General features: G+C 36.6%; 1 long non-coding RNA gene across 2 annotated transcripts in view; it reads right to left on the bottom strand.

The window, feature by feature from the left end:
- Nucleotides 1-9,340: 9,340 nt before the first annotated feature.
- Nucleotides 9,341-25,736, bottom strand: part of LOC123384372 — a 77,376-nt gene continuing 60,980 nt past the window's right edge. For both annotated transcript variants that reach the window (XR_006595380.1, XR_006595379.1), the window contains one exon: nucleotides 9,341-10,200. This is a non-coding gene — a long non-coding RNA (uncharacterized LOC123384372). The remainder of the gene's footprint in view (nucleotides 10,201-25,736) is intronic.

Below are 25,736 nucleotides of genomic sequence, written 5' to 3'. Positions count from 1 at the left end.
TCTCAAAAATAAACATTAAAATTTAAAAAAGATAAAAAAATAAAAATGAAAGTCAGAAAGTTATGCCACTTTTCCCAAATCACACAAATAAAAAGTATATTTAAATTTCTATTCCAGGAGTGTCTAATTCCAAGCTCCTATGTTCTACTGAATTGTGGACTATTCTCTAAGGAGAAAGTAAGTATAAACAGAGTGAGTATACTTTCTCTGCACACCTACAAGGACAAAACAAAATGCAGTAAGTGTTAAGTACAGAGATAGAAGTACGTGACTCATGGATGGCCATCCTCTTCCCATACCAAGTACAGATTTAGCCTATGACCATGATAAGCTTATCAATATGAGGTAGCCCTGAAGAATAGATAAATATGCCATCTAAAGAATTGAAGCTATCAAAACATCTGGTTTTACAAAAGTTAATGTCTCTCCATTTCTTTAAGTGAAGATTTATTACAATTAAGCTAATGGACATTTTGAAATAGAAAGCAAATTTCAGAAATAAAACATCAAAATACATGTTGCCTATTGACATATCTTTAAGTCTACATACTGGATACTGAAAATGAATTACTCATTTCCTTAATATGGTGTGGTCTTAGTTAATATTGCTTTAGAATATCTATATAAATTAGAAGAAAGGTAAGCATCATTATTGCTTCCTTATCCCATAATACTGAACCAACTTTAGAAATTAAAAAAAAAAGCCATCATATATCTTAGCCAACAGTCTCAGGATATCTTTCAAATGATAAACCAGCCCATAACCTCTTAATCCTAAAACCCAGGCAAAAAATCACTGCTTGAAGTAGTAGAAAGAACCTGAACTTCAGAATCTGATTTTTAATCACATTTTTTTTACTTATTAGTTCTGCTACTCTGAGCAGTTTTACTTAATCCTTAATTTCCCAACTGGTAGGCTTAGGCCCACTGTCATGTCACATACTGGCTACAGGTGTGCCGAGATACTGATGCCGTTAGCCATACAGGAGAGCACTATATCCACTCTCATGCATTCAACTTCTTACTAAAATATGAATGATTCTCAAATTTACATCTCCATTGTTGGCTTCACTACTGAGCTCCAGAGCCAAATTTCAAATTTCCTTCTGGACATAGTCATACAGATAACACATCAGCATCTCAATTTTTCCATCCACCACTAATCTCCAACGTTTATTTATTTTTGGGACAGAGAGAGACAGAGCATGAACGGGGGAGGGGCAGAGAGAGAGGGAGACAGAATCAGAAACAGGCTCCAGGCTCTGAGCCATCAGCCCAGAGCCTGACGCGGGGCTCGAACTCACGGACCGCGAGATCGTGACCTGGCTGAAGTCGGACGCTTAACCGACTGCGCCACCCAGGCGCCCCCCATCCACCACTAATCTCAACAAGCCTAACTTCCTCCTGTCTCTTATCTTAACAGTATCATCATCCCATTAGCTGGTCAGAACACAACTTCTATCCTTACCTTTTGCCACACCATACACCATGTTATCGTACCATAATGGCAAATCTTGGGACTCTCCTTTTACGATACCTCAAACATCCTTTACACCCCTACTGCCCTAGTTCAGCCTCACATTAGTTTTCCTTCACATATTTAATATTAGCTTTCTCGATGTTCAACATGCCTTGGATCCCACTTGACCCCAATTAATTCTATAGTTTGTTTAGCATTTAAGTTTTTAATGAGTGAATCCTAAAATATAAAATTAGTCATGTGTTGTGTTTGAATATAATCCTTCACTCTTTGTTATATCCATACCCTTTAAAATGTGACTTTGTAGCTCTTCCATCAAGAGTGAAAGAACAACAAAACAAACAAAAAAAGTGGGACTACATCAAACTAAAAAGTGAAGAAAACAATCAACAAAATGAAAAGGGAACACACAGAATGGGAGAAAATATTTGCAAACCATATATCTGATAATAATAGGGGTTAAAATTTTAAATCCAGTTTAAAAATAAGCAAAAGACCTGAATAAATACTTTTTCAAAGAAGAAATACAAATGGTCAACAGGTGCATGAAACAGTACTCCATATTAATCATTAGGGAACTGCAAATAAAAACCACAATGAGACTCATACCTATTAGGATAGCTTTTAGCAAAAAGATGATAGCAAGTATTTAATAGGATGTGGAGAAAAGGGAATCCTTGGGCCATGTTGGTGGGAATGAAAACTGGTAGAGCCACTATGGGAAAACAGTATGGAGGTTCCTCAAAAAAAAAATGGAACTACTATATGATCCAGCAATCCCACTTCTGGGTATATATCTGGAAAGAAATGAAATCAGTATCTCAAAGAAGTGTCTAAACTCCCATGTTCACTGCAGCATTATTCACAACAGGAAAGATATGAAAAAGCCGAAATGTCTGTAAATGGATGAATGGATAAAGAAAATGTGTTATGTATACACACAAGATGGAATATTATTCCTGCCATTTGCAAAAACATGGATGAATCTAGAGAACATTGTGCTAAGTAAAATAAGGTGGAGAAAAACAATATTATATGATCTCCTTTATATGTGGAATCCTTAAAAAAATGTGGAACTCATAGAAACAGAGCACAACAGTGGTTATCAAAGACTGGGGGTGGAATGTGGATGGAATGGGGGCTAGGAAGATGCTGGTCAAAGGACAACAAGCTTTCATTTATAACATGAATATGTTCTGAAGATCTAATGTATAGCATGGTGACTACAATCAGTAACATGGTATTATATATTTCAAGTTTACTAAGAAAATAAAACTTAGGTGTTCTCATCACACAAAAAAATATAAATATGTGAAGGGACAACTGTGTTACTTAACTTTATTGTGGTCATCATTTCACAATGTGTATGTATATCAAACATCACACTGTACACTTTAAGAACATATTGATTTGTTAATTAAACCCCCCCCCAATAAATCTGGGAGAAAAAAAGGAGGGAAAGGCTGTTTGGCCATCCTTTTAATAGTGAAGACTTGTGACTTGCTTTGGCAAAAAATAAAAGATAAAAATAAATACATGAGGCAAAAACATCTGTGTGTAAAATCTAAGCCTGGGTATTACAAATCCTTACTTGCTTCCACTCTCTATTTAGAAATCCTTTACTTTTGGAGTGAATAAAGCCACACTACCCTGCTGGAAGATAAGGGACCAAGAAGAGAAGATAGAAACTTCCCCAGCTGATGCCATCTTAGACCTCTCTGTCCCCAGGCAACTCAACAGATGATCACAGATAAATAAGCAAACCCAGCCAAAACCAGAAGAACCATCCAGCAGAGCACAGCCCAAAATACAGACCCTCAGAATCAAAAGCTAAGTAATAGCTGATTTTTTTAAAGACACTTGGGGCGCCTGGGTGGCGCAGTCGGTTAAGCGTCCGACTTCAGCCAGGTCATGATCTCGCGGTCCGTGAGTTCGAGCCCCGCGTCGGGCTCTGGGCTGATGGCTCAGAGCCTGGAGCCTGTTTCTGATTCTGTGTCTCCCTCTCTCTCTGCCCCTCCCCCGTTCATGCTCTGTCTCTCTCTGTCCCAAAAATAAATAAACGTTGAAAAAAAAATTTTAAAAAAATAAATAAAGACACTAAAAGTTTTTTGGTTTGTATCAATCAGGAAAACCTTATTGATACATTTACCCCTTTGGTAGTGAGCTTGTGATTCACCTCCACTGAGGAGGAAACAGACTAAAATCAGTATGATATAAAAGTACTCCATTCCTACACAAGATATGTTCCAATTTGTCCTTTAAAATCTATCTCCTATTTTCCCATTCCTATTCTCACACAGCCACTACTAGACCAACTGCTAATCTTCGATCATTTTCCACATCATTTTCTCAATTTTTGCATGTATGTTTATCCTTATTAATTTAGCATTTTTCTTTAAATTTATTCACACCTAACATTGCTTCCTACATAAGCTCCCTTCTGGGCAATGTTATCTAAGTAACAATAACGGACAGACTAGTCACTTTTTTGTGAATATATAAAAAATAATTCATAACTATTAAATGAACATATAAACATAAAAATGAAAAGATTTTCATCCAAGTCCTACACAGCATGTTCACTAGAACATGATAAGCATTCTACTTTCTTTCAAAGTTTTTACATGTCTGGATTATTGTGATGCAGAGTGTGATAGACACAATTTTTCATTTGGTGTGCAATAAGTTATTAAATGGTTCTGAATTTCAGGTGGAACCAGAGTTTTAAGAAGCTTGAAATAAAAACCAAGGAATTCCTATGTGGACTAGAAAAAATCTACAAGGAATTTGTTTCCCGTGGGAACTCTTACAACAGGGGTATAACAGACTTAACATTAGGGGAGAGTAGAAACAAGGGACCAGTTAGGGAATAATTTCGCTAGTCGAAGAAAGAGCTGATGTGAGAAGTAAATTAGAAAAGAGGTAAAAATTTCCTATACTGAACTTAACTGGACAGGGGAGGGGAAACTTAGTTTTGATATTTTTAAAATGGATCTGAGAAGGGAACCATGTGTGGAAGATAATGAAGATAATTCTACTAATTGTTGAGTTAAAGGGCTAAAAAAATGAAGGAGGTGAAGATCATTCTGAAATTTGGTTGTGATATAAATGTATTGACAAAGTTAAGGGGAGCAAGCGATTGAGTAGACACTGAGGTATAAAAGGGGTAGATGATAGTGAAGATGTTGAGCTTTATCTTCGATGTGATTTTTGCATCAGGATTTAAGCCTAGGATTTAACAAACAAGAGGATGGAGGAAACAGCTTTTGAGAAGCATTGATAAGGCAACTCCAAAGAGATTGATATAGCTAGGACGGCATACCAAGTGGTCTTGGTCTTATTTTATTTTGTCTGATTTGTTCACATGATTTTGAGTTTCTTCTTATCATCAACTTTTGAATGAAAAACCAGTTTTTTTAATTTCATTTTTGTTTATATCTCCAATCTATCCCAAATCTATGAGGAGGAAATACATGTTTGCTAGTGTGAGCTGCTGAGAATCTGAAGTTGTCTGTTATACAGTATTACTGCAGCAAAACCTGGCTCATATACTGCTTCTTGGAAGGAATTAACAGTTCATTGAAAATGGGTGTTAAAAAAATCGAGGCAAAGTTTACTTTGAAATTCAGAAACTAGGTGACTAAGAATAGACGTGTCGCTCCTATTACATATTCATGTGCTAGGTAAACACTTATGTTTTTCTTTTCATTTATTCTTTATGTACAACTTTTTACTTCATTTACAATGGTAAATAAAACTATTATTTGGGGAAGAGTTCTGAACATTTGTGCAACAAATACCCTGTGAAAATATGAAAACAATGGATGCTTTCTTGGAAAAAAGAACCACCAAAAACATTTCACGAATCATCACAAACCCTAATTTCAGAAAAGCAGTAAGAAGGACATCTAAAAAAAAAAGGCTTTTGTTAATATTCTCCTTACTGGATGTTGGAACTTTCTTTACCTTTCTTTATATCATCTGACTACAGCACTTAGATTGTGATCAGAGAAGAGTGGGTCTCATGTATTCTGAGCAGAGCTATAAAAAAGTGTCTTCATTACAGTTTGAAAGGACTGGCCAAGATCATTGTTTGGGAGAATGAATTAATATATATAAAGCATTTCATCTAAAATCAGTAGTGTGTAGATAATGGCACTCATTAATTTTCAATCATTCACAGAAAAGTATATTGGGGGATAAAGGAAGCTTTAGAGAAAAAAAATTGCTTAAGTTGCCTTCCTAAACAAATGGAATATGGAAATTATTTCTAATGGAAAATTTTTGCTTGATACAAACTTACAGAAGTATCTGTATTCCATATTGGCAATTTTCCATTCAAGAATATCCTCTAAAAAGGAGACAGTGTTAATATAAAAGATAAAAAGATTTACCTCCTTGAACTCATAAGAAGACAACAGAGCCTCCCACAGAACTCCCTACAGTCTTCTCACACATATCCTATTAGACACAGACATTACTGTTAGACACACCTGAAAGGGATACAAAGATTGAGCCAAACCAAGGAAAAGTGGTAATCTACACCAACATCTCCTCAACTAATTCCAGGTTGACCCTATCCAACAAGTTTTCACTTGTTCTTTTGACCCTGAGAATCTACATATAATAATTTTTACTTGAAGCGGGGGGAGGTTACATCTGAAGCAATATGAGAAATTTCTCAAAGCAGCAAAAATAAAATTGTTCTTTGCCTTGGCCTGCCACAATTACTTCATTGCTATGACATATGACATCATAGTTAGTCCTCAGACTCGGGGGTGTTTCTAATGAGCTAGAGTTGGAAGGGTCCCAGTGGAATGCAATGAACCAAAAGGCCCACTGTTCTTTCAAATTCCAACATGATATTAGGAGGGAAAACAAAGGGCTCTTCAAGAGCCAGAGGTCAACCTGTTAAGTGGTATCAAAAGGTGGAAATAATGAAAGGGAATGGCGAGACAGTTTCAGAGCATAGCAACAGACAATTGTTACCTATCTCTACTGTTTTATTACTTCTACTTCATGAATAAAGGTAATAAATATGATATTTTCAAAGTATTCTGATAACCTAGTGTTTTATCATAGATCTTTGACACAGAACTGCATCAAAAGAAAAATTATTATAGTTTCCAAAGTGTGTGTGTATGTATGTGTATGTATACATAATGAAAAAAATACTTTAAATTTTAAAAACTACACATAGGGAGGAAATGAAAACAAAGATATAAATGTTTACCCAGTCCATGAGTTAGGTCCCTTTCTGCTCCTGGGCACAAAGGACCCTAAGAGGGACAGCCACCTTCCCTAGGGCCCATGTGAACCATTAACTTCATATTCCCTTCTGGGAATGTATCTAATTATTTAGCCAATTTATCACCAAGACAGCCCCAGTGTCTCACCCCAACATCAATATACCAGAGGTCACAGCAACTAATAGAAGCCTCTCCATAAGCCAAAAGTCAGAAATGGACATGGGTATCTCATTCCTAGTCCTGCCACTCACCCCTAATGTTCAGCTGGCCTAAAGAGCTTAGACAAGCTTCTTGTCTTACTAATCTCCAAACAAAAATGACCGATTATATGCAGTTTCTAAATATACTCACAAATTTCAGCACAGATCTGTTCAACACATACCCTTCTATCTATGAAGGGTTGGGGCAAAAGGAGGGTGGTGCTGTATGTTGCCTTTAAGCTTCTCAAACATGCTCCAAAACTATTGTCTTGGGAAAGCCCATGAAAGGACCACAATTGTACTGGGAGAGTTTATTACAGCTATATTAAAAAATGAAGCAGCAATAGAGATACACAACTAGGAGTATGTAAGAATTGAATAAAACAGCTTTGATATAATAGACCTAGATGAAGACTTTTATAGCTAACAAACATAGAATATACCTTATTTTAATTTTCTATTATGGAGAATTTCTCAAACATACATAAAAACTTACAGAGCAATATAGTGAACTTCAATGTGTTCATTAAGCAGCTACAATGTTATTAATATTAACCAGCAAAATGTTCTCTATTTCTTACCAGTGACTTCTCCTAGCCTCTTCACTTTTCTTCCTTTTCCTTTACTTTATGGAGTCATAAAACACATACCTTTTAAACTCTTATGGTAGATTTACTGCAAAATGTCCCCAGTTTTTCACATATCTATCCATACCCTTGCCCTTTCCATGTTACTTCACTGCCCTCCCAACATAAGCAGCACAGACTTTAGCATGCAACTTATTTTAGCCAAAGTTATCTTAGCAGAAGGAGCAGATAATTAAAATCGTGCTTCTGCCTTCTCTCTTTGTTTCCCCATCCCCATGAGAAAATACCTGAGCTAGCTAACTGGAGGTTGAAAGTCCCAGTGATCCTAGCCGAGGCTACCCTAAATTATCCAACAGCCAGCCAATTTCCAGATCATCAAATAAACCTAGCCAAAATCAGCAGAACTTTCTAGCCAACCATCCCCAGACTGTGAGCAGTAAGTGCTATAATTATAAGCAACTGAGGACTTGTAGTTGTTTCACAGCATTATTCTGACAATAGATACCTGACACAGAGCCTATGGATTATTTATAAATATTATGTATTTCTGGTCAAGAAGCAAAAAGAAGCACACAAAAGACAACAGCACCCCCCCATACACATAGAAATTAGATAGATACATAGACAATATTTTTAGTCAATCAAAACAAATACTAGCTAACAAATTATGCATTAATATAAAGTAAGTGAAAACAGAGAGAACAAAGGCTGACAGTGCCAGCTTTTGAGCTCTGATCTGGACAGAGATTCTGGTGGTGTAAATTTACCACCTAGAGGGAAATGTAGCCAAAACACACCAGAGACCAGAGCCAAGAAGGCCACTGCATGAGTTAGGGGACTAGTGCAGGGCTCCTGGAGCATGAACATTGGCTGAGAAAAGCAGCCACTGCAACCACCAATATATAGTCAACTGATCGCAATAAGAGTACCAAGACTTTTCAATGCTGGGACAATGAATGGGAAAACTGGACTCCTAAACTCATACCATATATAAAAACACTCAAAATAGATCAAAGATCTAAATGTAAGATCTGAAACTATAAAATTCTTGGAAGGCAACATTGATGTAAATCTTCATACCCTTTATAATACATTTGTTTCTTAGGTATAACACAAAAAGCATAAGCAATCAAAAAATAAACTAAATAAGTGGACTTCATCAAAATTAAAAACTTTTGTGCTTCAAAAGACATCATCAAGAAAGTGAAAAGATAACCTACAGAATGGCAGAAAATGTTTGCAAATCATAAGCTGAGAAGGGTCTAGCATCCAGAGTAAAGAATGAAGAATTTTTTTACAAGTCAGCAATAAAATTGAACCCAATTTAAAAATGAGCAAAAGACTTGAATGGACATTTCTCCAATGAAGATACATAAATGATCATAATACATGAAACGATATTCAGCATCACAGTCATTGGCTCAGTTATTAAGCATCTGACTTCGGCTCAGGTCATGATCTCATGGTTCGTGATTTCCAATCCCACATCTGGTGTGCTGGCGCCCCACTTGGGTGAGCTCATGCCACACTTTGGGTGAACACGAGCCCTACTTTAGGTGAACCCCTCTTCTCTCTGTCTCTCTCCCCCTCCCTCCCTCCCTCCCTCTCTCTCTTTCTCTCTCCCCCTTGTGAGATTCTCTCTCTCTGCCCCTGACTGGTGCCCTCTCTCTCTTTAAAAAAAAAAAAAGGAAAATGCAAATCCAAACTACAATGTGATGTATCTTCACATCCACTAGGATGGCTGTTAATAAAAAAAAGAGACAATAACAACTATTATCTAGGATGTGGAGAAACTGGAACCTTCATGCATTGCTGGTGGGAATGTAAAATAGTGCAGCCTCTTCAGAAAACAGTTTGGCAGTTTCTCAAAAAGTTAAATATAAAGATACCATATGACCGAGCAATTCAATTCCTAAGTGTACATGCAAGAGAACTAAAAATATATGTTGACACAAACTCTTATACACAAATGTTTGCAGAGGTATTATTCATAATAGCCACAAAGTATACACAACTCAAATGCCCATATGAATAAACAAAATATGGTATATCCATATAACAAAATATTATTCTACCATAAAAAGTAATGAAGTACTGATTCAAACTCCAACATGGATGAACCTTGAAAATATACTAAGTAAAAGGAGCTAGACAACAAAAAGCCACTTATTATACAATTCTAATTATATGAATTGTCTAGAGCAAGCAAACACATAGAGATAGAAGGTAAATTTGTGGTTTCTAGGGGTTGAGGGAGTAAGGAATGAGAAGTGACTGCTAATGAGTACATGATTTTTTTGAGGGTGATGAAAATGTTCTAGAATGAGACAGTAGTGATAGTTGCACAACTTTGGGGATATACTAAACATAGTATAGACTTAATAGGGTGTGTTTTATGATACATGAATTATATTTCATTAACAATAATAATAGAGACACATAGGGGACAGATTCAGTAGATTTACCAATATCTAATGGGAGTTCCAGAAGAATGAAGAGGAAAAAGCAGAGCATTAATAAACAAGTGAGAACTTTCCAGTTTGAAGGATTACATGAAACTTCAAATTAAAATAATATGCTGAGTGTAGAACTGGATTGATAAAATAAATCCATATATGAACTTACCTTGGCGAGAATGAAAGAAAAAAACAAAATCTGAAGTTGCCAGAGAAACTATCAATTACCTAGAAAAGAATACAAAGATACTAATTGCAGCCTCTAAAAAGCTCCAATAGCTATTTAAAAAATAATGGAGCATTATCGTTACATTATTCAGGGGAAAGTATTTTCAATTGGAACTCTATAGTAAAGCTATAATTCAACAAATGAGGTTCCAGAAAATTGCATTTGTATATTTCAAAGAAAAATCAGTGAATTCCCAAAAGTCAAAATTTATGCAGGACACATTATTTGGCTACATTAAAATAAATTATATATTCACAATAAACAGAAATTTTTTCAAGGAAACTACTTTAGAACTGACTTTAAAATTTTCCTAATTCCTCTAACAGGAAATCAGAACTAAAATTAAACATTATTTAAAATGAATGACAAGAAGAATATAAGTGACCAAAAATAGCACTTTTAATTATCTATTTTTCTATTCTTCTAAATACTCCCCACATAAATCAAGATAATTTTATGTACCTTAGATATTTATTTCAATTCTATATTATTTTTTCTACTCATTTCTATTTTTATTATCTATTTCTATTTCTTTTTTCCATTTTTTCATCTTTCTGCATCAACTTTCTATTCTCCATTTCTTTTTTTTTTTTAATTTTTTTTTCAACGTTTATTTATTTTTGGGACAGAGAGAGACAGAGCATGAACGGGGGAGGGGCAGAGAGAGAGGGAGACACAGAATCGGAAACAGGCTCCAGGCTCTGAGCCATCAGCCCAGAGCCTGACGCGGGGCTCGAACTCACGGACTGCGAGATCGTGACCTGGCTGAAGTTGGACGCTCAACCGACTGCGCCACCCAGGCGCCCCTCTATTCTCCATTTCTATTTCTCTCCTATTGTCTATTTCCCTTCTGTATTCCTATTTCTATTCTGCATGTCTATTTTTTATGTTTTAGCTGTATACACCATACACTGATGCTCAGATATAAATAAGAAAAATTTTATTTATTTATAATACCTCATGTCTCCTCCGATTCTCTTGCTAGTATTTGATATTCCTGCTATTGTTGTGATTCAGTTCCTCTTTTCATTTTCCTGGAGTTCCCCCACCCCTTGTCCTCCTGAGGTTCTCTCCTGTCTGTAGTACCTTGGTCCATCCCAAGATACTATGGTAACAGCCAGCCATTTGCTGAGTTCTCATATTCCAGAAGGGAACTTAAATGATTATGAGGATTTTATATTCCTCAACACTCTCCTTCACAGCTCTATGTACCTTGCCAGGATGGATGCATCACGGCTGATTACCATGCTGTTCTGTGACCAACACCCCTCTTTTCAACCTTAGGCTCCATTAATGGGTCTAGCTAATTTTGTCACAATTAGGAAAAAATTATCTCTACTTCAAGGCAAAGAAAAGAGTCATGTAGCAAGTGGCATCTGATTCTTTTAAAAAGGTAAACAGTTGAAAAACAGTGGATGTAATGACTGTGCATTCAGTTTATAAAAATTCATCAAGCTGTATATGATTTATGCACGTTTCTGTACATATATTTTGCTGTAGTAAAATAATTATTTTAATAAGTAGTTCTAAAGTCTGTTATAATTTTTAAAATTTAAAAATAATAAAATAGAATTAAAAGCTTTAAAAAAAACTAAATGAAAAAGTTAAAGTTTCTATCTACAGATAGAAAATGTTACAAGGGTTTCAGCTTAGGTTAGGAAGTACAAGGGCTCTATGTAATTTCCTTTGTTCAACCTTTCTGAATTGTCTAGATTTTGGGTAATTAGAAAGCACTGCTTTATGTTTCATATTATATTATTATTATTATACTACTTTGCATTATTATATTAATACTATCTGTCTATATCCTAAATTATCTCTAGTAACCTCTTTCTCCTCTCTAAATAGCATTTTTGAACAGAAAAGAGATAAGAAGGATCTTGGGCACATAATCCACTATGTGTCTTTATCTATACCCCATATTTTCTCTTGTCCCCACTGTTATTTTTTTTCCTTCTTCATCTGAATCTTCATCACTGTCTTCACCTCCCTGTATTTCACCATTTACCTGAAATGAACTCTTTAATCCTATCTCCTGTGCTGTTTCAAAAATTCCTTATTTTACTCAGTAAATCTTTAACATATAGAGGAAAAAAAGCTTATAAAAGTTTTCATAACAGCTGAATTAAGCTATTAAATAAAAGATGTCTTCAGGTTAATCACAATAATGAATGGGGATCATCTGAATAGGGAGAAGTCTCAAAACATTTTTCATTTTGATTCAGCCTTAATATTTTGCTTTTATCAGATATCAACTTTGAGATAAACCTTTTAGAAGCTGGTCCATTGTTTACAACTAACCCAGAACAGCTTTAAACAATTCCCCTTTATCTGATGGAGTAAAGATTGTCGGAGATGAGCCCCAGCTGGGGCCCAAATTAGAGTAATTAAGAAGCAAAAGCCAAAGTACTTTCCTATAATGTGTTTATTTTATTAGAAGATTAAACAGTATTACTGGTACAGAATTTGTCATACTTATAGAAACAGAAAGAGAGGGCATTGCTTAAGTGCTATGTGTAACAGATATTAAAGTTAGAGCCCTAGAAAACAAGACTGGGCCATCAGACAGTAAGAGATATACTAAAAAAGACATGTAATGTTACTTTTATGATAAGAATGAAGGCATTACCATATAAGGAAATGGCTCATTAAAACTATCACAAAATATTTGTCATGCTTATAAAAGTCAATTAGAAATCAAAATTTTAAAAAACCCTACAACATTCAATACTGTTTACATCAGTATCTCCTGACTCAACATGCATGCAATATTATATTTAGGTACTAAAATTTAGCAAATCAATCTTTGAATTTATTTCAAATGCTCTTCACAAATGTGGTTAATTATAGGTTTTTTCTTGTTCAGTTTTTATCTTCATTCCAGTATAGTTAACATACAGTGTTATATTAGTTTTATATGTACACACTAGTGATTCAACAATTCTGTATATTACTCAGTGTTCCTCGTAAGTATATTCTTAATCCCCTTCACCCATTTCACCCATGCCCCCCTCCCTCTCATAACCAACAGTTTGTTCTCTATAGTTAAGAGTCTGTATCTTGGTTTGTCTCTCTCTTTATTTTTTCCTTTGTTCACCTGTTTCTTAAATTCCACTATTGAGTGAAATCATATGGTATTTGTCTTTCTCTGATTGACTTATTTCACTTGCATTGTACTCTCTAGCTCCATCCAGGTCACTGCAAATGGCAAGATTTCATATTTTTTAAATGTTTATTTATTTTTGAGAGAGAGAGAGAGAGAGGGAGGGAGGGAGGGAGAGGGGGAGGGAAAGGAGCATGCACACATGAGTAAGGGAGAGACAGAGGGAGTGAGACAGGAATTGAAGCGGGCTCCACACTGATAGCACAGAGCCCAATGTGGGGCTCAAACTCACAGAACCGTGAGATCATGACCTGAGCTGAAGTCAGATGCTTAACCGACTGACCTACCCAGGGACCCCAAGATTTCATTGTTTTTTATGGCTGAATAATATTCCATTGTGTGTGTGTGTGTGTGTGTGTGTGTGTGTGTGTGTGTGTGTGTGACATCTTTATCCATTCATCTGTTGATGGATACATGAGCTGCTTCCATAATTTGGCTATTGTAAATAATGCTGCAATAAACATAGTGCTGCATATATCCTTTGGATTAGTATTTTTTGTATTCTTTGGGTAAAAATACCAAATAGTGTGATTATGGATCATACAGTAGTTCTATTTTTAACTTTTTGAGGAAACTCCATACTGTTTTCCACATGTCTCTCTAGTTTGCATTTCCACCAAAAGTGCACAAGCGTTCCTTTTTCTCCACATTCTTGCTAATACTTGTGTTTTGTGGTTTTGGTTTTTGTCATTCTGACAGGGATGAGCTTTGATTTGTATTTCTCTGGTGATGAGTGATTTGAGCATCTTTTCACGTCTGTTGACCATCTCTATGTCTTCTTTGGAGAAATGTCTGTTCATGTCTTCTGCCTACTTTTTTTTTTTTTAATTTTTTTTTCAACGTTTATTTATTTTTGGGACAGAGAGAGACAGAGCATGAACGGGGGAGGGGCAGAGAGAGAGGGAGACACAGAATCGGAAACAGGCTCCAGGCTCTGAGCCATCAGCCCAGAGCCTGATGCGGGGCTCGAACTCAGGGACCGCGAGATCGTGACCTGGCTGAAGTCGGATGCTTAACCGACTGCGCCACCCAGGCGCCCCTTCTGCCTACTTTTTAATTAGATTATTTGCTTTTTGGGTGTTGAGTTCTATAAGTTATTTATATATTTTGGATACTAACCTTGGTCATTTTCAAATATGTTCTCCCATTCCATAGGATACCTTTTAGCTTTGTTGATTGTTTTTTTTTTTTTTTTGCTGTCCAGAAGCTGCTTATTTTGATATAGCCCCAATAGTTTCTTTTTGTTTTTGTTCCTCTTCCTCGGGGAACTATCTAGAAAAATGTTGCTACAGCCCATGTCAGAGAAATTACTACCAGTGCTGTTTTCTATGATTTTTATGGGTTAAGGTCTCACATTTTAGGTTTTTAAGCCATTTGAGTTTATTTTGTGTACAGTTTAAGAGAGTGGTCCAGTTTCATTCTTTTACACGTTGCTGTCCAGTTTTTCCAACACCATTTGAAGAGACTGTATTTTTCCCACTGAATATTCCTGCCTGCTTTGCTGAAGATTAATTGGCCATATAATTGTGGGTTTCTTTCTGGATTTTCTGTTCTGTTCCATTGAGCTATGTGTCTATTTTTTGTTTCAGTACCATACTGCTTTCATTTCATTACTACAGCTTTGTAATATAACCTGTGATGCCTCCTGCTTTGCTTTTATTTTTCAAGATTTCTTAGCTATTCAGAGTCTGTTGTGGTTCCATGCAAATTTTAGAATAGTTTTTTTTCTAGTTCTTTGAAAAATGTTGTTGGTATTTTGAAAATGCAGTCAATTGCTAATGTATTATGAATCCCTTAATAACAGAAGCTCTCTCTAACTTTAAAATATTTTTCATAACTTCCACAATCCCCTATAAAGAGTAGAAACCTTGCCAAATATCAAATAACTTAAAATCTCTTTTCTGTACCAATGGTAAGTGCCAGTAATGACATTACTTTTAGTAAATTCTTCTTTCTTAATGCTGTATTGTATAGATTAAGTAAAACTAATTTATCCTGGTGATGCAAATACTGACAAACATTAGAGAACTTGATGTCAGAATAGACAGTGGATGGAAAAACAGTCCACATTATTAATTTTCATGGGATTAATACAAACTTTTTCTTAATAAAATAGTAAGATAGTTGAACCATACTCTAAAAATTACAAAGTTCTTTGGTATTTATTAACTTATTGAATAAAAACATCCCTGAGAGATAAGCAGTATTACTCTTTTTGTTAAGTTACCTATCTTAGATCACATATCCTTAACAGCAAAGTAATGCTCATGGAAACAAACACATCATTAGAGAAATCACCCATTCCCGCTTTTTCACCTCCACTCCCACTCCCCAAAGGCAACATCATCATTTCTAATTCTGATCCTTCTAAATATTCCTCACATAAATGTCTAAAAATAATGCTTATGCCACTATTTTGTTATGCCATCAGTTAATTCTGTGATGTAAATAACAAGAACTTGGCTCATTTACATTATCTCCCATCTCTCCCTCTCATCCTAATGTTTGATACATATGTGGTTATTACTGCAGTTGATACAATTGGTGCTTTATTTCTTCTCTGGAGGAGACCCTAGACAAAAGGGAAGAATAGGGAAGAACAAGAGAGCAGAAAAACTTTGTAGGTAGAAAAAGGAAGAATTGACAATTTGATGTTAAAAACATGAAGGACAGGTGCCTCTGTCAGTTAAGTGTCCAACTCTTGATCTTGGCTCAGGTCATGATCTCATGGTTCATGGAACTGAGCCCCACATTGGGCTCTGTGATGACGGTGTAGAGCCTGCTTGGGGTTCTCTCTCTCCCTCTCCCCCCGCCCATGCATGGAGGAATTTTTAAAAAGATGAAGGAATTAAAAGATGAAAGTCTTAAAGTCTCCGTGTTTCCTTTAAGTTTGGAGATGCAATCTAGATGTTTGGGTGTGGTCAGTAGTGTGAAGAGAATTCGACATTTATTAAGCTTCTATTCAGGGTATTGTGATAGATCCTCCTAGCCTTTATTGGGAATTTGAGGAAGACTTCCTGGAAAAAATTCCAAGCTTGTGATTGAAAGATAGATATGACTTAGGAAAGTAGAGGGATGGAAAAAGGGAAAATGGTATTCCAAGCAAAAGAGAGAGAGAGAGAGAGAGAGAGAGAGAGAGAGAGCGCTTAAGCAAAGGCCTAAAGTACAGGAAAGGTAGGGGTGAGAAAGCTTCAGATGGTAGATTCAACTGGAGAAGTGATCAGCGGTCAGGCTAGGGGAGCTCTTTCACAATGTGCTATGCATCTGTAAATGTATATGTTTATGAAGTGATGCCACTGAAGAATGATAAGCAGAAGAGAAACATGGCCTCTTTTTCCCTTTTGCATAATTCACTCTGGCTAGAATGAATGTAGCAGAAAGGGGAAATGGAATCAGAGAAATCAGTCTGATGCTTCTGTTATGTTAATGGTGAAAAATAGTAGGAAAATAATTGAAGGAATAGAGTAGAAGGGACAGGTTCAAATACTATTTGAAGATCAAATAGTCATGACTAGAGGACTGACTGATTTCATACAATGGGATGGGATGGATTTGACAGGAAAGAGAAAGATTTATGAGTAGCTCCCTGGTTTCTGGTTCATATAACCAGACAAACAGTGATTCTATTAACTGGGAAAGGGATTATGGAAGGAAAAGCAGGTCTAGAAGGGGTTGAGTGAGAGGCAGAGAAGTTGAAAGATCTGTCCAACATTCAAGATGAAATTTCGAGCAATTATTAATTCGAGCATATATAAATCAAAAGAGGAGTCAGCTATAATCTTGAGGTGGTGGTGAGCCATGAGAATGAGTCCCATTAGAAAAAGAAGGTTAGGACCAGAATTTTGAGGAATACCAAATGATAAGGATTGAAGCACAGATAAGCCCATAAAGTGTCTGAGAGAAGAACCAGGTGATAGTTCTTCTTTCATGCCAGAGAGACCATAATATTAAAGAGTTACAAAGATGGAATGGTCAGTAACATCAAGTGTCAGAGGGATGAAGAACACCATACTGAAATAATGACTTTTATTATGGCATGTTCAGGAGCACTGAGGAGAGGCAAAGCCAAGACAGCCCTTAGTGTGAGGAAGAGGGATGAGAAGTGTCTCCAAAGTGAGAAAGAAATGAGGCTCTTTGGCAAGTGGCTTGGCTAGGAAGGAAAAGAGAATGATGGCCAGTGTGGCCATATCAACAGATGGGTGGGTCTACTTCTCCAGGAAAAAATAAATATAGTAGGCATATTATTTTGCTGAGAGTCAAGTAGATGCCTAATATTTCCCTATTTTGACAGTGAAATATAAAGTGAGGTCACCTCCTGGGAGTGAGAAGGGTTAGGTTGGGCAGAGGATTTGAAAAGAGTAGAAAATTTTTGGAACTCACTCACAGGAAATTAAGACAAAATCTAACAATTCAGAGTGGTCTTGGGGACCCTGTTAAGGTTAGAGGAAAAATTAGAAATTTAGCTTTGTTTCTCTTTTCTATTTCTCCTTCCTAAATCAGTCTTTGCAATTCTAACTTCCCATTATTCACTTCCCAACTAAATTAATGAAAACAGTGATGGTACTGTCACTACCAAATTGACAAAACATTGCACACCTTCTATTAAACATACATGTGGGAGCAAGCCAGGATTTGGCTGATCCAGCTATAAAGTGTAAGTCTACAAAAATTATTGACAACACTGTACTTTTTGCCTTCCTACCTGAAAAACAGAAATAATATCACTTACCTCTTAAGACTACATGAATTAATAGACATGATATGTGGACAGGCCTAGAATACTGCTTGGTCTATAGTAGACTATTCATAAGTTTCACTTCATCCCATAAAGAGGGAAATATAATGATAATGTGTTAAAATGGGTAGAAGAGGAGATAATATATTAGATGATAAAATAATATAAAATAGGGCAAAGGAATAGGAAAGGAGATTGCTAAGTAGGTTCTCATTGCAAGGAAAAACACATGAGAAAGCAAGACATAGATGGAGATAGATGTTTCTAAAGAAAGATGCTCATAGTACAAAAGTGTGGAGGAGGGCAAGGGAAATACTCAAGCACCATTAATCACAATCCTTGATGTTAATCCCTCTGGGGTTCAGGAGGAAAGAAACAGGCAGAAAAAGCATGTGTCGTTGTGTATATCATTCAAAAAAGCAGCTGCTAGTCAAATCTGGAAAGTCAAGGCTCTTAAAAAAATACTGGAGCCAAACAAGATCCCAGAAATAGCATATTTGTAGAAAACCACTCACTGCTTCTGGGAAAATAGATTTAGGGTTGAATTGAGGATAACATTGCACAATGCCGACTTGAAGAAAAAGGAAACAGAACTTGACTGGGTTTATCTGAAGGTTGCTGTCATTGATTCATTCAGCAAATAATTACCGAATACCTAGTGTGTGCAGAACATTATGTCTTCTGTAAAAAAAAAAAAATACTTCTTCTTAAACATATTAAGGTTCATCAAAATACATACTGGCTTTATGGATGCAGAAAACTACACAACTTTTGGAGCAAAGAAACTGAGCCTAATGTGAAATAATCTTGAACTGGAAAACTTGGAGAGATATGAAAATCATTTCATCTCTGTCACCAATTAGTCATAACACCTCAGTTAAGCCTCTGTGCCTTTGAACCATAGTCTCCCTGAGTCACAAATGCAGATGAGTGTCTATCAACATCTTATGACATCTATGCAGATTAATATAAACAAGCTTCTCTTTGGTCAATACTATTAATGATCTATAAGGTCTTTTCTAAATGAGATTAATTATGAGGAGGGTAAAATAAAGGAGAAATTGGTCACTGATTAAATGTACTTTCTTGGGTACATTAATTATGATTGTTCATTTCTTCCTTGCATCATCCAACATAGCACTGCTGACATAATAAATGTCCATTAATTATCTGATGAATTAAAGATTATTACTGTCATTGAAAGACAAAAGAGGTTTCTATGAGAACAAACTTGACCAACCTTACACATTATTTAGCATCATCTCCCTCCAGTGAGATTTATCGGGTTACTGAGAATGAAAATCATACTCAATCTTAGTTGAATCTAGGTTCCAATCATGTTTTTATTTATTTATTTATTTTTATTTTTTTGCCATGTTAAGTTATTTTAATAATTTTAGTCTATGCCTTTTTTTTAAATATATGAAATTTATTGTCAAATTGGTTTCCATACAACACCCAGTGCTCATCCCAAAAGATGCTCTCTTCAATACCCATCACCCACCCTCCCCTCTACTGATGCATAGGGGCACTTGTACCCCAATGTTTATACCAATCATGTTTTTAAAAGAGCATCATATCAAGTGAGTAAAGTTTGCTGATGGCTCTGATTATTGTTACCGATAGTGAATGAAAGGAAGATGCAAAGGAAATCTGGATGGATTTACACATATTAGGGGATAGAAAATGCATTGACCCACGAAGTTTGGCTTACTGAAAGATCAGGTACATTAGGCATTTAAACAGGAAGGGGATGGTGAGACCATGGAGATGACCCAAACACACTGTCTGAGGATATTAGTAGCAGAACAAGAATAGTATACAGGAGAGAAGGAAGAAAGACCAAAGGAAAGACTGTCAGTATAAGAATGGAAGTTAGAAAGACTGAAAAGCCACTCTTTAATTCACTGGATAGAATATCTTGGCTACTAAAATCCTCTCCAGCATCTCTTAAGGGATTATAGCTCTTCAACTAATGTAGTTCACTCTTTGTTGACAGTTCATGGAAAAGAAAGATGTGCAATGTTAAAGCAAAGGCACTACAGTTTGCTGGCTAGTACAGGTAGGATTATTGGATGACAACAGCATCGGGTTGTTGGAAGACTCAAGTTAGAGACAAAATGTGAATCATTACAAGACATACTTTGTTAAAAGCCTGATTCTTCCTTGCAAGTATTTCCAGCTAATCAACTCACCTAGTGTCTTTGCTTATTAAAGGTCAACTCATCCACTAATGCTTAGATTTGGCCAGTGGCCATTGCGGAGCCACTCAGCCAAAGTTGTGAAAGAGAAAGACAGTGATGTTGAGGTGTTATTTGCCCAAATTATTCCCCTGAGGACTGCACTGGATTGGCTACATCCCTTGCAGCAATGCCAAAGGTCATTGCTTCTCTCCACATGGACCTCTCTCCGCATCTCTGTGCTTCCAAGGCCTAGAAATGGTAACAGCTGGGTTATTAGAAGCTCCAGGATACTGTACCATTTCTTGTCATTATCCTCAGCCTGTCCACAACTTTTAGAATAGTCCCTTTATTAAATCCTTTGTCTGATTATCTATAACAGGTTAACAAATAACCCTAAAAGGTAAGAGCTTAAAATTGTAATCATGTCTTAGCTTTCGCAGCTCCTGTTGGTCAAGAATTTGAGAAGAGTTTGGCAAAGGAGCTATTAGGGTCTCTCATGTGGTTGCATTTGGGACTAGATGATACAGTTCCATGGTAGTGGCTTACTCACATGGCAGGCAGATTGATGCTATTAGTTGAGGGACTCAATTTCTCCCCATTTAGGTCTTTCTGTGGTGCTTTTTGAATGTGGCACCTGGATTTTCCCATTTTGTGTGTGTGTGTGTGTGTGTGTGTGTGTGTGTGTGTGTGAGAGAGAGAGAGAGAGAGAGAGAGAGAGGAGAGAGAGAGAGAGAGAGAGAGAGAGAGAGAGAGAGAGAGAGAGATGGAGACAGAAAGAAAAAGAGTGTCATATTGCCTTTTATGGCCTCATTTCTGAATTCATATGGCATTACTTTTGCATTCTGTTGATCAAGATATTTAAAAATATCCACCCAATTCAAGTTGAGAGAACACAGATTCTACCTCTTGATGGAAGTACGCCAACTTCACATGAAAGGAAAGCATAAATACACACGCACACACACACGCGCGCACGCACACACACACATCAGTGTGCCTATCTAAATACAATCTGCTACCTGCTCTCTGATTTATCCTGATTTCACCCTGACATCTCTTTTCTGCAGTATTCTGAGAGATATAGTTCAGATGATTTTAGGGTCCTCCAGATTGTAGAGATGTTATGAGAATCAAATAATTGCCTAAACACCAGCAGGATCAAATGGAAGGGACATACTGAGTGGAGAGCAGGAAACTGAAACTCTCTGGATGAAGCAGGTTCCTAGAAGACAACTCTACTCGCTAGTGAGAAAACACTGTCCAGTGAGGGGTACATTTTCATGTAGTAACTTCTCTCCACATGGCCACTCAGGCATGTGACTAGTTTCAAGCAAGCCTGTGAGGTCAACAAAACTGTGAAGATCAGGGATCAAGAGAATATACTGTTGAACCAAACAGACCCGGATTTTTTATCTAGTTTTGTTCCTTTTTGCTGTAGATCTTGGGAAAGTTGCTAAATTTATTGAACATCAGTTTTCTCACCCTTTGAATAAAGATGTGAGAAAGACATCTACTTGAGCCAGGCAGGATCTAACCAGAAAAACAGAAACCACTTTACATATTTATAAGAGAAGTAAGTTAATAAAGAGCTTTGGTCCAGAAATGATGGAGAAGCTGAGAGTCAACAAAAGATATTGAAGTGACTCAGAAATTATCAACTACTGGAAGCCATTCCCACCCTTAGCCTGGAGGGATAAATGAAGAGGGCCCCCTGGGGAAGCTGGAAACCCTGTGAACCTAGATGCAGAAGCAAGAGCTTAAGGAGAAAAATATCCATTCTTAATACTTGTCAACTTTAAATTCACTCTTTTCTCCTTTAGCCTTTCCCAAGCAATAATATCTATGAATCAAAGGTTTGCAACAGGACTCATTTTTTTTTCTGATCCACTTTAACAAAAGTTCATAACTTTCAAAAATAAAAGTATTTCTAATGCATATTAAAACAACTACATAGGGGCACCTGGGTGGCTAGTCAGTTAAGCGTCCGACTTCAGCTCAGGTCATGATCTCACAGTTCGTGGGTTCGAGCCCCGCATTGGGCTCTGTGCTGACAGTTTAGAGCCTGGAGCCTGTTTCGGATTCTGTGTCTCCCTCTCTCTCTGCCCCTCCCCTGTTCACGCTCTGTCTCTGTCTCAAGAATAAATAAACATAAAAAATTTATAAAAACAAAAACAACTACATAATTTTAATATGTAAACATTTGTCACAACTTTGGGAAGTATTGACACATTTAACAAGTTTAGTATTTGTTTCTTGTAATAAGCATGCATCCATTAATAGGTAGCGAGATTAACCAAACTAGATGGAATCAGAATTAGAACGTGAGCCTCAGAGTACAGAGCTCAGTTCTCCAGATCAAGTCACCTCACTAGGCTTCATCTGCCTGTGTTTAACAGTATGCACACAGAAGTCTAAGCAAGGTTTGTCCTTGGCATATGTGTATACAAGCAAGAATCTGAGACTCAACCAATAATCATTACCAAATTCATTTCTCTTTACACTGACTAGATATTATACATCCAACAAAACAGATGTTTTAAAATAGCCCTTGGGAAACATGAGTGCTCACTCAGTTGAGTGTCTGGTTCTTGATTTTGGCTCAGGTGATGATCCCAGAATTGTGGGATCAAGTCCTGTATCAGGCTTCCACACTGAGCGTGGAGCCTGCTTGGGATTCATTCATTCATTCATTCATTCATTCATTCTCTCTCTCTCTCTCTCTCTCTCTCTCTCTCTCTCTCTCCCTCCCTCCCTCCCTCCCTTTGCCTCTCCCTCTCTCTCTCTCTCTCTCAAGTAAAAAATCTAAACATACATACATACATACATACATACATACATACATACATAAAATAACCCTTACATTTCTTATGCGTTATTTTCCATTGGAATGTCAGTGCTATCACATCTCTAACAAACACAAACATGCTAAGGAGCTCCCGTCACCTTAAATGAAGCACAAAGTAGCATCCAACTAGTTAAATACTACAGAGAAGATGATGCCTCAGACGGGAATAAAACTATACAAAAGTATAACAACCTGAATGTCATTCTGAGACAGAAATGCATCTGTAGGTAAAGAGACTTCAAGATTGTATTCATTAGAAAAGAAAAAAAAAAAGAAAAGGTCAGCATTACATGGAATGGAATGAAAAGTGGCCTTTCCATGGAGACTCCTGAACCCAATTTATCTTGCTTCACTAAGACAGGAAACGCACTACAATGTTCAGGATGGGAGAAAATGACAATTTAATGATTATGGAACATCTTTCACTTTCCATGGTAAGTGAACAATCTCAACATCAAAGGCAGAGCTGGTAGCCTTTTGGAAAATGGAATGCCATTTTGCTTTCCTTTTCACTTTTTACTACATCAATGAACTTTAGCATCTTCTCTGGCTTTATTTTTCCATTTTCATTTAGCTTTGACACAAAACAGACCTGACTTTAAGTGTACTATGCAAAGTAACAATTTATGTTGGAAACTATAAATGGATGGGACAGAACCACTTTTGTATCTGTTACATTTTAATTACTTTAAATATATCCAGCTGAACAAAGTTCAGACCTTCAGTATTACAGGTGAGAGTAGCTTAACATGATAGACATCCTATTTCACCAACCTCCTCATAAAGAGAAATATACAAACTGCCATCTCTAGACACACCATGTTCCCACCCACTGATTCTTCTACCTTTCATGTTATCAAGCACTATCAAATTTTAGAGCTGCTTTTATAGCAGCAGTTCTTTATATTTTCCCCCAACCATCAGTTGCTAATTTTAGGGAGGGGAAAAAAGCCCTAATACTGAACTCAGGGAACAAATTCATTTAAGACAACTATGGATTTCCATTATCTTTGCTTTTCTAATATTGTAAAGCAAAACAACAATACAAATCTTGTTTAAGTAAAAATTTTCATACAATGGAATTTTAGGGTTAATAAACATTTCTCTAGATTAAAATCTTGGCTACAACTTGCTACCAGTGATCCTGATAAGAGTGCATATGACACACTGGCATTAATTAAGACAATGATGGGGCATCTGGGGGGCTCAGTCGGTTAAGTGTCCAACTTCAGCTCAGAGCATGATCTCATGGTTTGTGGGCTCAAGCCCTAAATCAGGCTCTCTGCTGTCAGCACAAAGCCCACTTTCGATCTTCTGTCCTCCTCTCTCTCTGCCGCTCTCTCTCTCTCTCTCTCTCTCTCTCTCTCTCTCTCTCTCTCTGTCTCTCTCTCTCTCTCAAAAATAAATATTATGCTAAGTGAAATTAGTCAAAGAAAGACAAATATCATATGACTTCACTCATATGAGGACTTTAAGAGACAAAACAGATGAATATAAGGGAAAGGAAACAAAAATAATATAAAAACAGGGAGGGGGACAAAACATAAGAGACTCTTAAATATGAAGAACAGAGGGCTACTGGAGGGGTTGTGGGAGAGGGGTGGGCTAAATGGATAAGGGGCATTAAGGAATCTACTCCTGAAATCATTGTTGCACTATATGCTAACTAATTTGGATGTATATTAAAAAGAAATTAAAAATAAATAAACAAACAAAAAACATTTTTTAAAAACAGACAATGAATTGAAATTTAGGGGAGAGGACACAATTCTGTTGTTTTGTTTTTTACCAAAACAAATCTCAAATCTCCACAGGTTTTACAAATACTTGTATCGTACAGAATTAAATTTTGCCTAAGAATGAAACCAAAGCACAATGAATATTGTGAAATTCATGAGGAAAGCATGGTAATTGCCTATCTTACAGATGTTCAAGTCCCAGATGTTTGAGCCCTCAACTTGTCCCATCTATTATTCCATCTCCTTCTGTTGATCCCTGAAACCACCAACTATCAAAAATTAGGAGGGAAGATGAATGTTTCCCCAGATTCCAGAAAAAAAAGATGGTAGACTTCCTCCCCCTTCCTTTGACCCTATGTATTATGAAATTGGGATCTACTTTTAAGTGAGAAAAGAGAGCTGCTTATTTTGCTCATTTTCCTTTTTGGAGTTATGAACAATTTGATGTTGAGATATTAAAGTGATGTTAAAGTATCATCACTGGGCATTTGCTTTTGGGATTAGAATGCCTTTTAGTTTAGGAAACCCTTTGACTCATTTCCTAAGGGTAGCAAGAAAGAGGAAATGGGGAGCTGACTGCTTACCTGATGTTCTAGGATTTTAGAGGAAGGAAAAGAATGAGTACTCCAAGGTTTTCTTCTACACTGTCCAAGACAGCTTGCCAGAGTAGAAAAGTAGATGGAAATTTGAGTATGGTGTATCCATCAGCTTTTACTGTGACAATGCTACCTAACAAACATCTCAGTGCCTTACATCAAATAGTTAATTCATTTACACAGATATTCAGGTAAGGTGTGGTTTAGAAGGAGTTATCCGGGATTCTCTGGGCCAGGCTAGACTCCCAGATTTGGGTCAGGTCCAGGTTTGCTC

This window comes from Felis catus, chromosome A3, assembly GCF_018350175.1.
Source record: "Felis catus isolate Fca126 chromosome A3, F.catus_Fca126_mat1.0, whole genome shotgun sequence".
NCBI lineage: Eukaryota > Metazoa > Chordata > Mammalia > Carnivora > Felidae > Felis > Felis catus.
This window is presented reverse-complemented; position numbering and strand designations above follow the sequence as displayed.